This window comes from Helianthus annuus, chromosome 11 (genome assembly GCF_002127325.2).
Source record: "Helianthus annuus cultivar XRQ/B chromosome 11, HanXRQr2.0-SUNRISE, whole genome shotgun sequence".
Classification (NCBI taxonomy): domain Eukaryota; kingdom Viridiplantae; phylum Streptophyta; class Magnoliopsida; order Asterales; family Asteraceae; genus Helianthus; species Helianthus annuus.
In genome coordinates, this window is record NC_035443.2 from 128,723,530 (window position 1) to 128,735,610 (window position 12,081).

Consider the following 12,081-nt stretch of genomic DNA (forward strand, 5'->3'; position numbering starts at 1 on the left):
GATTATTTATTACCATAAGCCATTTTTGGTTTATATAAAATAAACGGTTTCTAACCCGCTTGTTAGAAATAAACAATTGACAAAGTCGTTAAATCGTTTCTAACACGCTCGTTAGAAAATAAACAACTATCAAACTCTTTAAATCCTTTCTAACACGCTCGCTAGAAATAATCGATTACAAAATTTGTTTCGAAGTTTATAAAAAATATAAACTATTTCTAATACGCTCATTAGAAATAAACAAATAAAAATCGTTTAAACATGTGTGGAAAAAATCCGTTTCTAACTCGCTCGTTAGAAATTTAATAGTTTAGACGAAATCGTTACAAGATTTATTATCCAAAATAATTGTCTCCAACACGCTCGTCGGTAATTATTTGAAATAATAATATTTTCTAACACGCTCGTTAGAAAATCTAAACGTATATTTTCTAGCACGCTCGTTAGAAATTCTAATCGTTTTTTAACAAGTTAGTTCTACACAATCATCGTATCTAACACACTCATTAGATATAAATGATGATATTAAACTTATTATTCTATAAAATTCTAACACGCTCGTTAGAGATATAAAAAGTTTAATCTTGTTATACTTCCACCAACAATGTTTCTAACACGCTCGTTAGAAAATATTAAAACTTGTTTAAAAATAATTACCTTCTAATATGCTTATTAGAAAATAAATATATTTCAAGACTTTTAAAACCAACACTACTAGAAAATTGGGCAATTGTGACCAAAAGTTGCTACCAAAAAAAATGGTAGAAAATTTAGCTACCAATTTGCCACGGAAATAAAAATTAGTGTATTTAACATGATAAGGTAGCAAACTGGTTGCAATTTTTGCCACCTTTTTATTTTCGGTGGCAATTTGTGGGAAAAGTACGCAAAAACATGAATAATAAAAAGGTATTTGTTAATTGTGACCATGTTATCGGTGACAACATAAAAATTCAAATTGACGGGTTATTTTTTAGTGGATTTGCGCGCTTCAGAAGTCAATTAATTAGGGTTCGAACCAAATAACTCCCCTCCCAAAATTTCAATCCCTGCTTCTCACCCGCTCCCCTACGTCAAGCCATTCAAAGAACTCTGCTTCCATTACGTTTGATCTGATCGAAGAACTAAGCCTTTTGTAGAACCTTTAGAGACTGGGTTATCACTAAACCGTGTCTTTTATATACTCTACCATATACAAAAATAAAAACCCTAATTCTTTATCCTTCCACAACTCTTCCTTTCCTCCCCCTCTCTATCCTCCTACGGTGTTCTGTTGTTGAAGATGTCAGTTCCGGCACCGGCACCAGCACCTCAGCTCCGTACGCCGGCGGTTCCCTCTAGCGGCTCAGCCGGAGATGATGAGAGCGGCGCACTCATACTTTATTGGTAAGTATTTCCCCCTTTTTTCTCCAAATTGATGAGAATGTTGGATTTAGTCGTTTATGGTAGAAATTGATGTGTGGGTTGAAGAGATGGTGTAAGATATTGACTTCCGATTGCCTATCAGATATACAATTGACTTTTAATTCGTCTATATATTGATTTTCTTTGTATATTAGGTTTTATTAACAGTTGAATATTTGTGTATAAACTGAAAGGGATATTCAAATTTTACTCCTTTTGAAGCCATAGAAACAAATTGATTCGTCTATAATAGAATTTTAGCGTATATGTTATTTTAATATCAATTTACACAATAGTATATGATAACTAATCTACTTTCTTTTGTTTGTGAAGGAAATTGAACCTTATAAGGTGCAACCAAAATCCGAGACACAAAGAAGGTCCTTTATATCTCTAGATGATGACACAAAGGATATCAAGAATATATATCTAGACAGTAAGTTATTATCTAAGTGACCTTTTATTTGTTTTTTTTTTATAATTTTTATGTTAATGCAATTCACTATTTTTACATAAAGCTGCAGGTGTGACTCCTATGAGTTCTAAGAAAGAAGGATATTCATCTGAGGACTTGTCGGTTGATTCAAACGAAGAGTTCAAATTGGTTAAATATGTTAACGGGGGTAGCTATCTAAACATTATATGTGTTGTTGAGTAGTAATAACTAATAAGTCGGTCATAATGTTTGTTTGCTCATTTTCGCCTTCTCATTTTGCAGTTGCGGTCAGACATTTGATGGAACTGACAGGTTTTTCTTGTCAAGAATAATAGCAAGTTAAAAGTAGCCTAACACACAGTGTATCAGGTGTAGAAATATAAGGTTTTATTTCTCCAGATAGACAATGGTCCAATAGTTGTTCCAAATTTAAGAACCTGACGATGTAAGAAATAATATAAAAAATATGAAAATGCCTTATGTTTTAGTGTGAATTTGTGATTTAGAATAGCTTGGAGGCTGAATTACAATATGAATTAGAAAATAAGATTTTGAAGGAAGAAAATGAAATTCCTGTTCAAAGAGGTGTGATCGGACCAGCTAGGTGCCCGGTTCGGTTCAGTTTGATTATTAGCCTTAACCAAAACCAAAACCGAAGTCGTCGATTAATCTATTTTATTAACCATTCGGTTAGTTTGTTGGTTTTGGTTCAGTTCGATTAATAACCAAACCAAACTTGGGCTATAATTTTTACTTAGAAATACATGGAATGGAGGTATAAACACATGAAATGGCAGTATAATAATATATAAAGTTACACACAAATGTGGTTTGATAATCTTTCTTGTTTATGCTCTCTAGGTCAAAAGTTACACGCGAATGCAGAGTCTAATTCAGATGAACTGGTGGATCCACCCAAGGTTGAAGAGAAGCTTGGTGCTGTTCAACATGATTTATCTACTGATTCTGATGTGGTCAAGAGGTTTGCTAAACCTTTATGAATGATTTGAGATATAACTAATTTCATTCATGTAGTGTTTGAGAGCATGATGCCCAACCATTGACTACAAAAGAAACTCACAGCCAAATTTGAATTTTCAGCCAGGAGTTGGTACTCTTGAATATTGAGCATATCATTGCTTTTATTATTTCATATAAAGAATGCATTATGTTAATGTTAGTTATTCTAAGAGGTTTCATTGTCATGATTCAAAGAAGCCGAGTCAATGTCCAAGAAACATCTTTGCAGCAATGCAGAGAAGTTTGAGTTCCAGGCTGAAGTATCGCGACTTATGGACATCATCATCAACTCTCTTTACAGCCTAATTTGAGTTCCAGGCTGAAGTATTGCGGCTTATGTACGTTACTATTCCTTTCTGTTCTTTAAGCCTAATTTAAAGCCTGCATAAATATTATTTTCCAAATTTCTTATTCTCTCTTCGTAAGTTACAATTTTCAGGCTTTGGACAAAATTAGATTCCTTTCTCTTACCGATAAGGAGATACTCGGTGAAGGTGATGATACCAAGCTTGAGATCAAGGTGTGGGTATGACAATGGGGGATCTGATCAACAACTTAGGAATGTCACAAATTGAAGCTATGTTAACTGCTATGGTTTGAAGATAGGCTATAAACACTTGGTTTTGAATGTTTTGATGTTTATCATATTAGGATAATTTCTGTAATTTGATGTTTTAGTTGGCATTTATATTAGAATGTTTTATAATTTTATATATTTTTAGGATTTTGTAATTTTATTTGATTATTTTATATAAATTTAAGATTATAGAAATGTATTATGATGAAAAATCATGGAAAATGGAAAATCTGGAAATAGAGAAACTGCTATGATAGCAAATTTTTTAATGAAATGGTAGCAAATATGTCATTAAATGGTAGCAAATTTTCAATGAAAAAGGTGGCTAAATGGAGGCAACATTGGTGGCTAAATGGTAGCAAAACGGTGGCAAAAAAAACCGTTAACAAGGCCATCGAGTAGCAAATATGGAGCGGTCACAAATAATTTTGACCGTTTTTGTGGTGGCAAAAATTTGGTAGCAAAGTATAAAAATGGTAGCTATTTGGTGGCAATAGGGCAATTGACACGGGTGTTTTTGCCACCGCATTTTCGGTTACAAAATGGTGGCAATAGGGCAATTGCTACCGTTTTGCTACCGAATATGCGGTGTCAAAAGCCATATTTTCTAGTAGTGCAACATTAATATCAATTATGATTACTAAAAGCTTATTAAAAATATATTAAACGTTACAAACACTTTTATAAGGGGTTACAAAATTTTTTTTTCTAATACGCTCATTAGAAAATTTAGTATTTCAAAACATATTGAAATACATTATATTTTGTATATGGTTTGGTTTATCAAAACACGAACACAAGCCATGAAACTCCAAAACTTAAATCAAAATGATCGTTTTTGTAACACGGTTTTCGGATTAAAGATTGTACTCCAATCATAAAAATAATCCGACTCGTTTGTACTACATATATATTTCCCCAAATATATTTATAAGATTTTAACAAAAATCCCATTAAATATTTTAACTTTCGTGAACCTAAATCCTCATAGAGAAAGATTTAAGATTGTAGCAACAATCTTCACGAAAGTCTGTTTTAAGATTAAAAGAATTTGGTTCACTTTTTATTAAAAATATTAATAAAATAAATAATAACGAGACTCTCGTTATTTGTGGGAAATTCTTCTAGTACAATAACAGTTACAAAAATAAATAAACCAATATAAAATACAATATAATTGTACCAATCTTGATTCAAGTCAACATCTTTGGAAGAACTTCAACCGCACCTTCTTGTATGAACCTCCGCTGCAAGAATGAACAAACTGTCGTTGACGGTTTTGGTTGAGGATCGTGTTAGACACGGGACCCTTAAAACAGATTCCGCGCCTCCTCTCAGACGGTCTGTTTCCAGGATACAACAACCGAAGCAGTAGTTGTACTGCCGGAGATGGCTCTCGCGCCTGAGATTACACCGGGTATAATTTGGTGTTATTGGAAAATAATGAAAATAAGTTGTATATATTTTAGAGTACTCCTCTAAAATATGTTGTGAATGTTTCTAATAGTTTCATGAGATCCTCTCATCTCGTATATACAAACTATGAACCCAAGGTTCATATATATACACATTCACAAAATTGAAACAATCCTTGCCTTTAATTCTCTAATTAGCGAGGCAATAAATCTTGTAATAAACAAGATTAATTATAATTAATGTTTTAATTACAAGGTAATAAATCTTGTAATAAACATGTTTCAAATGTATTAAAACAGAAATAAAGTGGTCAAATGTAACTGTCATGTAAATTCATGACATTCTAGTAACCGGTGAAGGCCGAGTTGACTGGCTGAACCGTATCGCGCGTATAAATGCGCATCACAGTCAGACCCGCGCCTACAAGGAGTCGTGCGCCACACGTATGCCACTCCGCATACCAGGACGCCACCTGGTCATGTGCCGTCCATACTCGTGCGCCACCTGCACTCTCCGCCCTAGCCAATGACGTGCGCCATGCGCTTAAGGAGCTCGCGCCGCATCAACATGCCATGGCATCCGCCTACACCACCCATGGGTGCGCCATAAGCGGACCCGCCATGTATCTGACCACACGCTCATGGACAAAAATACAAAGGCTGTGTGCGAAGTTCAAAGTGCACTACATAGGGCCTATAGCCCACGACACGCGTGTGACAACTCGTACTTTGAACCTACTTTGTGTATCGTTATGTGTTTATGTGAACCTTGCGATTATATGAATGTTATGTTAATACGTGCCTTGTGTAATGTATATATGTTATAAACGGCCCAAAACGCACAACATCCACTTGATTTCACAAACCCACTCGGTCCATATGGTTGGACTCGAGACCATGAGGTAGCCCAAGTGGGGGTTTCGGCCCACTTTCATTCCATACGTATACATGCATACACATCCCTTTAGGGTTTTAGTTTTCACAACTTTGCAACCAAGAACACACACACACCAAACGCTCTCTCTCTCTCTCGGATCATTGTGCTCGGATCAATCCCATCCTCTTTTCAATCGGTTAGTGCTTGTATGATTGATGATATTATGATCTTGTGTGATAAACTAGGGTTCTTGATAGCATGTTGATTATGATGATATTCTCATGACTTGGATTGCATGATAATAATCTAAAAACCGATTAGATAGGATAGACTATCATAACTAGTTGTTACTATGATGATTTCGTGAACCGAATGCATGGTTAATCGGCTAGGTTGCATGCTAGTCTAATAATATGATGCATGATCTGGTTTTATGTTCTTGATTTAGATGTTAATGATCCGATTGTATGATGATGATATGAATGTTCATGAATATCGATTGATTGCTGTTTGATTTCTGAATAAACTGTGATTTGATCCGAATTGTGAAACTGCCAAAGATGTTTGCTAGAATTACGGAACTGATTGAGCTGCAAATTATGGAAACTAGGAAGTTGGTTACATTCTGATCTGGACACGGGTTGCGAGTCGAGATCTCCTAGTCTCGACTCGAGACCACAACACCCGCACACAGCAGCACGACTCGAGACCGGCATTTGCGAGTCCGGTTGCGACTCGAGACCGAGCAGTCTCGAGTGGACCATGACAAACTGAGACCAGCCCTGTTGTGACTCGAGATCTCCTTCGCTGCGACTCGAGATCTCGACACCAGCATGACTCGAGACCGATAGTCTCGACTCGAGACCGACCATACTTGTTATTGGACCTGCACTGTTACAACCCAATTGATTGGGCCGGATACTTGAACTCATTTACGTGTTTGTATTGGACTGCTATGATATACTTGTGCATGCCATGATCATACTTGATACACTACGTATAGAACATACGTGCTATATACGAACCTGACTTGTATAATAACCATGATAGGACGTGGTTGACCACTTACTAGCTTACCTGTACTTTCTGTGTATCTGCCGAGCAACCCAAGGTGAGTTCACACAAGCCAAGGCATGGGGTTCCCAGGGTGGGAATGGGGATTTGATGATTTACTGTTCATACATAGATGATAGAACCTACTGCTAGACTAGTAACACTTATTGAACGAACTTCGCACACCTGCCAAGGGTTGGCCGCGATATTATGACTGACTTCGCACACCTGCCTTTGGAAGGCCGCGAACTGTAATCTACTAATCTTCGCACACCTGCCTGGTAGGCCGCGATACAATCAAAACCTAGTCTAGAATACTCGGGAGGAACATCCCCTAATATCTTCGCACACCTGCCTGGGAGGCCGCGATACGAACTAAACGATATACGACTTAACGAACGAACAAAATGCAACTCACTCTATACTATTACTGAACTGTTAACTGTGAACTCGCTCAACTAGTTGTTGATTATCTGCTGCATGCCTTGCAGGACCTTAGGTACACTATGGAGCTTGCACAGGGAGGAGCAGGTCGTTGTGGGATACGGATCGTGAACGATAGTTGAACTTAAAACTTATTTGGGTTTTCATTATTATGCTTCCGCTACTTAAACAAAGTTTGGTTTTTGAAACATCAATCATGTCGTGATGAATTACTTTATCTACTTTTATTATTAAATGCTATGTTTGATATGATTGATGGCTTGATCCTGGTCAGTCACGTCCCCAGGCGGTGGTACTCCGCAGTGTGGGATTTTGGGGGTGTGACAGATTGGTATCAGAGCCATTGGTTATAGAGAACTTGGTTTTAATATGGGAAAACGTTTTTATTAAAACCAGACTATAACCAGAACAGTGCTCTCAACGATCCACAACGACGCTTCGCTCCACGTGCAAGACTCGACGTCCTAGGTAATAAGGTTTATGATTATTGCCTGTTTGCTAGAACTATATAGAACTTTGCTCGCATTACGCTTAGATACACATGACTTATTTATATGAGAACACCTACGTGCTTACGCTTTTCTGTCATCGCCCTACTCGCGAACCATTCTCACTTACGCTACTTTTACTATGAAGATCATGTCTGGACGAATTAACATGACACAAGCCCAGCTAGAGGCTCTCGTTCAAGCTCAAGTTGCTGCGGCACTTGCAGCTGCTCAAGCAGGTAGTATATCCTGTAGTCATAACTTACACTAGGATCTTTAGATCCTACACTCCTAAACTAGCCCATGTATTTAAACTTTGCCCTATTCGTACACAATAGGTCAACACGCGCAGCAGCCTGTATGCACTTTTAAGAACTTCATGGACTGTCGTCCAAGTACTTTCAGCGGCACAGAGGGGGCAGTGGGACTCCTCCACTGGTTTGAGAAGCTAGAGTCTGTGTTCGAGATGTGTGAATGCCCTGAGGCTCGCAGGGTGAAATACGCCACTGGCACGCTAGAAGGAATAGCACTAACTTGGTAGAACGCCCAAGTTCAGATTTTAGGGTTGGCAGCTGCTAACGCCACCCCATGGAACGATTTCAAGGAACTCATTAAGAGGGAATACTGCACCCGTGACGACATTCACAAGCTGGAGAATGAGTTTTATCACTTGAAGATGACGGGGTCAGAGATAGAAGCTTATACGAAGCGATCGAACGAACTGGCTATTTTGTGTCCTACCATGGTGGACCCTCCCATTAAGCGTATCGAATTGTACCTCCAGGGTCTAGCCTCAGAGATTCAGAGCCATGTTACATCGGCAAACCTCGACAACATCCAAGACATCCAGCGTCTTGCTCATCGACTCACAGATCAGGCAGTAGAACAGAACAAGCTGCCAAAACGCATCAGTCCTACTACTACTGCTACTACTCCAGCTGCTACTTCTGCTACCCCCAGTGACAACAAACGGAAATGGGATGGGGATTCCAGCAAGGGATCAGTATCTGTTCAGTCCCAAACACAGCAGCGTCGCACCAACGATTATCAGAGTCCGAATCAGCAATCATCGGGCAGTCAGGGGCAGAGTGGTTATAGGGGAACTCACCCATGGTGTGGTAGATGCAACAAACACCACAGTGGAAGGTGTCGCAGGGAACGATGTCAAAGATGCCTCAAGCCGGGTCATGAGGCAAAGGATTGTAGAAGCTCACGGCCATCAAACCAGAACCAGCAACTCCCACCACCAGCTCCACAGAATCAGCAGCAGCAGCCACAGCGCGGAAACCGGGGGTGTTTCCAGTGTGGGGCTGAAGGTCACTACAAACACGATTGCCCTCAATTGAACCAGAACCAAAATCGCAACAACAACAACAATCAGGGCAACGGGAACAACAACAACAACAACGGGGGAAACAACAACAATAATGGCAACGAAGCTAGGGGACGCGCTTTCGTGCTAGGACGAGGAGACGCAGTGAACGATCCCAACGTGGTTATGGGTAAGTTTCTCCTTGATGATATTTATGTTACTGTTTTATTTGATTCGGGTGCGGATACAAGTTATATTTCTGTGAAAGCCAGTAAATTGCTAAAACGTACATCAACACCCCTAAGCACCAAACATGTCGTAGAACTAGCTAACGGTAAGAGTTTAGAAGCCACGCAGATAGTCAAGGGTTATAGTATCGTCTTAGCTGGTCAGGCTTTCTCCATCGACCTTATTCCCATAGTCTTGGGAAGTTTTGATATCGTTGTTGGGATGGATTGGTTATCCCAACATCAGGCAGAGATCTTATGCAGCGAGAAGATTATTCGCATTCCCCGTTCTGGTCAGGAACCTCTCGAAGTTCAAGGCGACAAGAGTGGTGCTGTAGTTGGCATCATCTCTTTCTTGAAGGCTCAGAAATGCTTACGAAAGGGGCACACTGCCATTCTGGCACTCGTTATAGACGCATCAGCAAAGGAAAAGAAATTGGAAGATATTCCAATTGTACGCGACTACCCTCAGGTGTTTCCTGGAGACTTACCTGGCTTACCGCCTCACCGTCAGGTCGAATTTCAAATCGAGCTCGCTCCAGGAGCAGCACCCATAGCTCGCGCACCATACCGTCTAGCTCCATCAGAGTTGGAAGAACTGTCAAAGCAGCTACAAGAGCTCTTGGAAAAGGGCTTCATTCGTCCAAGCTCTTCGCCATGGGGAGCTCCAGTACTATTTGTGAAAAAGAAAGACGGTACGTTCAGGATGTGCATTGACTACCGTGAACTGAACAAGGTGACGGTGAAGAACCGTTATCCTCTTCCACGCATAGACGACTTATTCGACCAGTTGCAAGGGTCGTGTTACTATTCGAAGATAGACCTGAGGTCAGGATATCATCAGCTGAGAGTCCGGGAGGAGGACGTCTCCAAAACTGCATTCAGAACTCGTTACGGTCACTACGAGTTTCTTGTCATGCCGTTCGGGTTAACGAACGCACCTGCCGTATTTATGGACCTTATGAACAGGGTGTGTAAACCCTATCTTGACAAGTTTGTCATAGTATTCATCGACGACATTCTAATTTACTCCAAGAGTCAGGAAGAACACGAGCAGCATCTACGCCTTATTCTGGAACTCCTGCGGAAGGAACAACTGTACGCTAAGTTTTCGAAATGCGACTTTTGGCTTCGTGAAGTCCACTTTCTAGGCCACATAGTGAACAAGGATGGGATCCATGTTGATCCATCCAAGATAGACTCGATCAGGAACTGGCCTGCACCACGTACGCCAACGGAAATACGCCAATTCTTGGGTTTGGCGGGTTACTACAGACGGTTTATTAAAGACTTTTCAAAGATTGCTCAACCGCTTACGCTACTGACACAGAAGGGTGTCACCTATCGCTGGGGAGAGCCTCAGGAGACTGCTTTTCAGCACTTAAAAGATAGACTTTGCAGTGCACCTATCCTCTCTTTGCCAGAGGGCACGGACGACTTTGTGGTCTACTGTGATGCATCCATTCAGGGACTCGGATGTGTGTTAATGCAGCGCGACAAGGTCATTGCCTACGCCTCGCGCCAACTTAAGATTCATGAACGGAACTACACGACGCACGATTTAGAGCTGGGAGCTGTTGTTTTCGCGCTTAAGATATGGCGACACTACCTGTACGGTACCAGGTGCACGATTTACACCGATCACAGGAGTCTCGAGCATATCCTTAAGCAAAAGGATTTGAACATGCGTCAACGACGATGGGTTGAACTACTGAACGATTATGAATGCGCTATCAAGTACCATCCAGGCAAAGCCAATGTTGTGGCTGACGCCCTCAGTCGGAAAGACACTCTACCACGGCGCGTGCGAGCGCTACAGCTTACGATTCAGTCTAGCCTTCCTGCACAGATACGAGACGCTCAGGTAGAAGCATTGAAACCCGAAAATGTCAAAGCTGAGGCCTTACGCGGTTCACGACAACGAATGGAACAGAAGGCAGACGATGCCTACTATGTAACGGGGCGTATTTGGGTCCCACTTTATGGCGGTCTACGCGAACTGGTAACGGATGAAGCTCACAAGTCTCGCTACTCGGTACATCCAGGGTCGGATAAAATGTACCACGACATCAGCACTACTTATTGGTGGCCTAGTATGAAGGCCCACATCGCTACTTACGTCGGCAAGTGCTTGACCTGTGCAAGAGTCAAGGTTGAATATCAGAAACCAGCGGGTCTACTTCAGCAACCCAAGATACCGCAATGGAAATGGGAAGAGATTTCCATGGATTTTGTTACGGGCTTACCTAGATCCCAGCGTGGGAATGATACCATATGGGTGATCGTGGATCGACTCACCAAGTCTGCACACTTCCTAGCTATCAAGGAAACGGATAAGTTCTCCACTCTCGCAGACATCTACCTTAAGGAAGTTGTTTCGAGGCACGGGGTGCCCACCTCAATCATTTCGGATCGCGATGCACGATTCACGTCAGAACTATGGCAAGCAATGCACAAATCTTTCGGCTCACGGTTAGACATGAGCACAGCATATCACCCTCAGATGGATGGGCAGTCTGAGCGAACGATTCAAACACTTGAAGACATGCTTAGGGCATGCGTTATCGATTTCGGCAACGGCTGGGAAAAGCACCTCCCTTTGGTGGAGTTCTCATACAATAACAGTTATCACACAAGCATACAAGCCGCTCCATTCGAGGCATTGTACGGACGAAAATGCCGGTCACCTCTCTGTTGGGCAGAGGTGGGGGATAGTCAGATCACGGGTCCAGAGATTGTAGTGGACGCCACAGAAAAGATAGCACAGATACGACAACGCATGGCGGCAGCACGCGACCGTCAGAAAGCCTACGCGGATAAGCGTAGAA

General features: G+C 40.9%; 1 long non-coding RNA gene across 4 annotated transcripts; it reads left to right on the forward strand.

Annotated features, from left to right (window-relative positions):
• Positions 1-982: 982 nt before the first annotated feature.
• Positions 983-3,574, forward strand: LOC118484278. Of its 4 annotated transcripts, none has more exons than XR_004873173.1 (6): positions 983-1,386; positions 1,738-1,840; positions 1,923-2,027; positions 2,123-2,951; positions 3,056-3,198; positions 3,300-3,574. It is a non-coding gene; the product is annotated as an uncharacterized LOC118484278 (long non-coding RNA). The 4 variants fall into 4 exon arrangements; XR_004873171.1 differs by having other exon boundaries at positions 989-1,386; positions 2,123-2,152; positions 2,702-3,198; XR_004873172.1 differs by having other exon boundaries at positions 984-1,386; positions 1,929-2,027; positions 2,123-3,198.
• Positions 3,575-12,081: the final 8,507 nt, after the last annotated feature.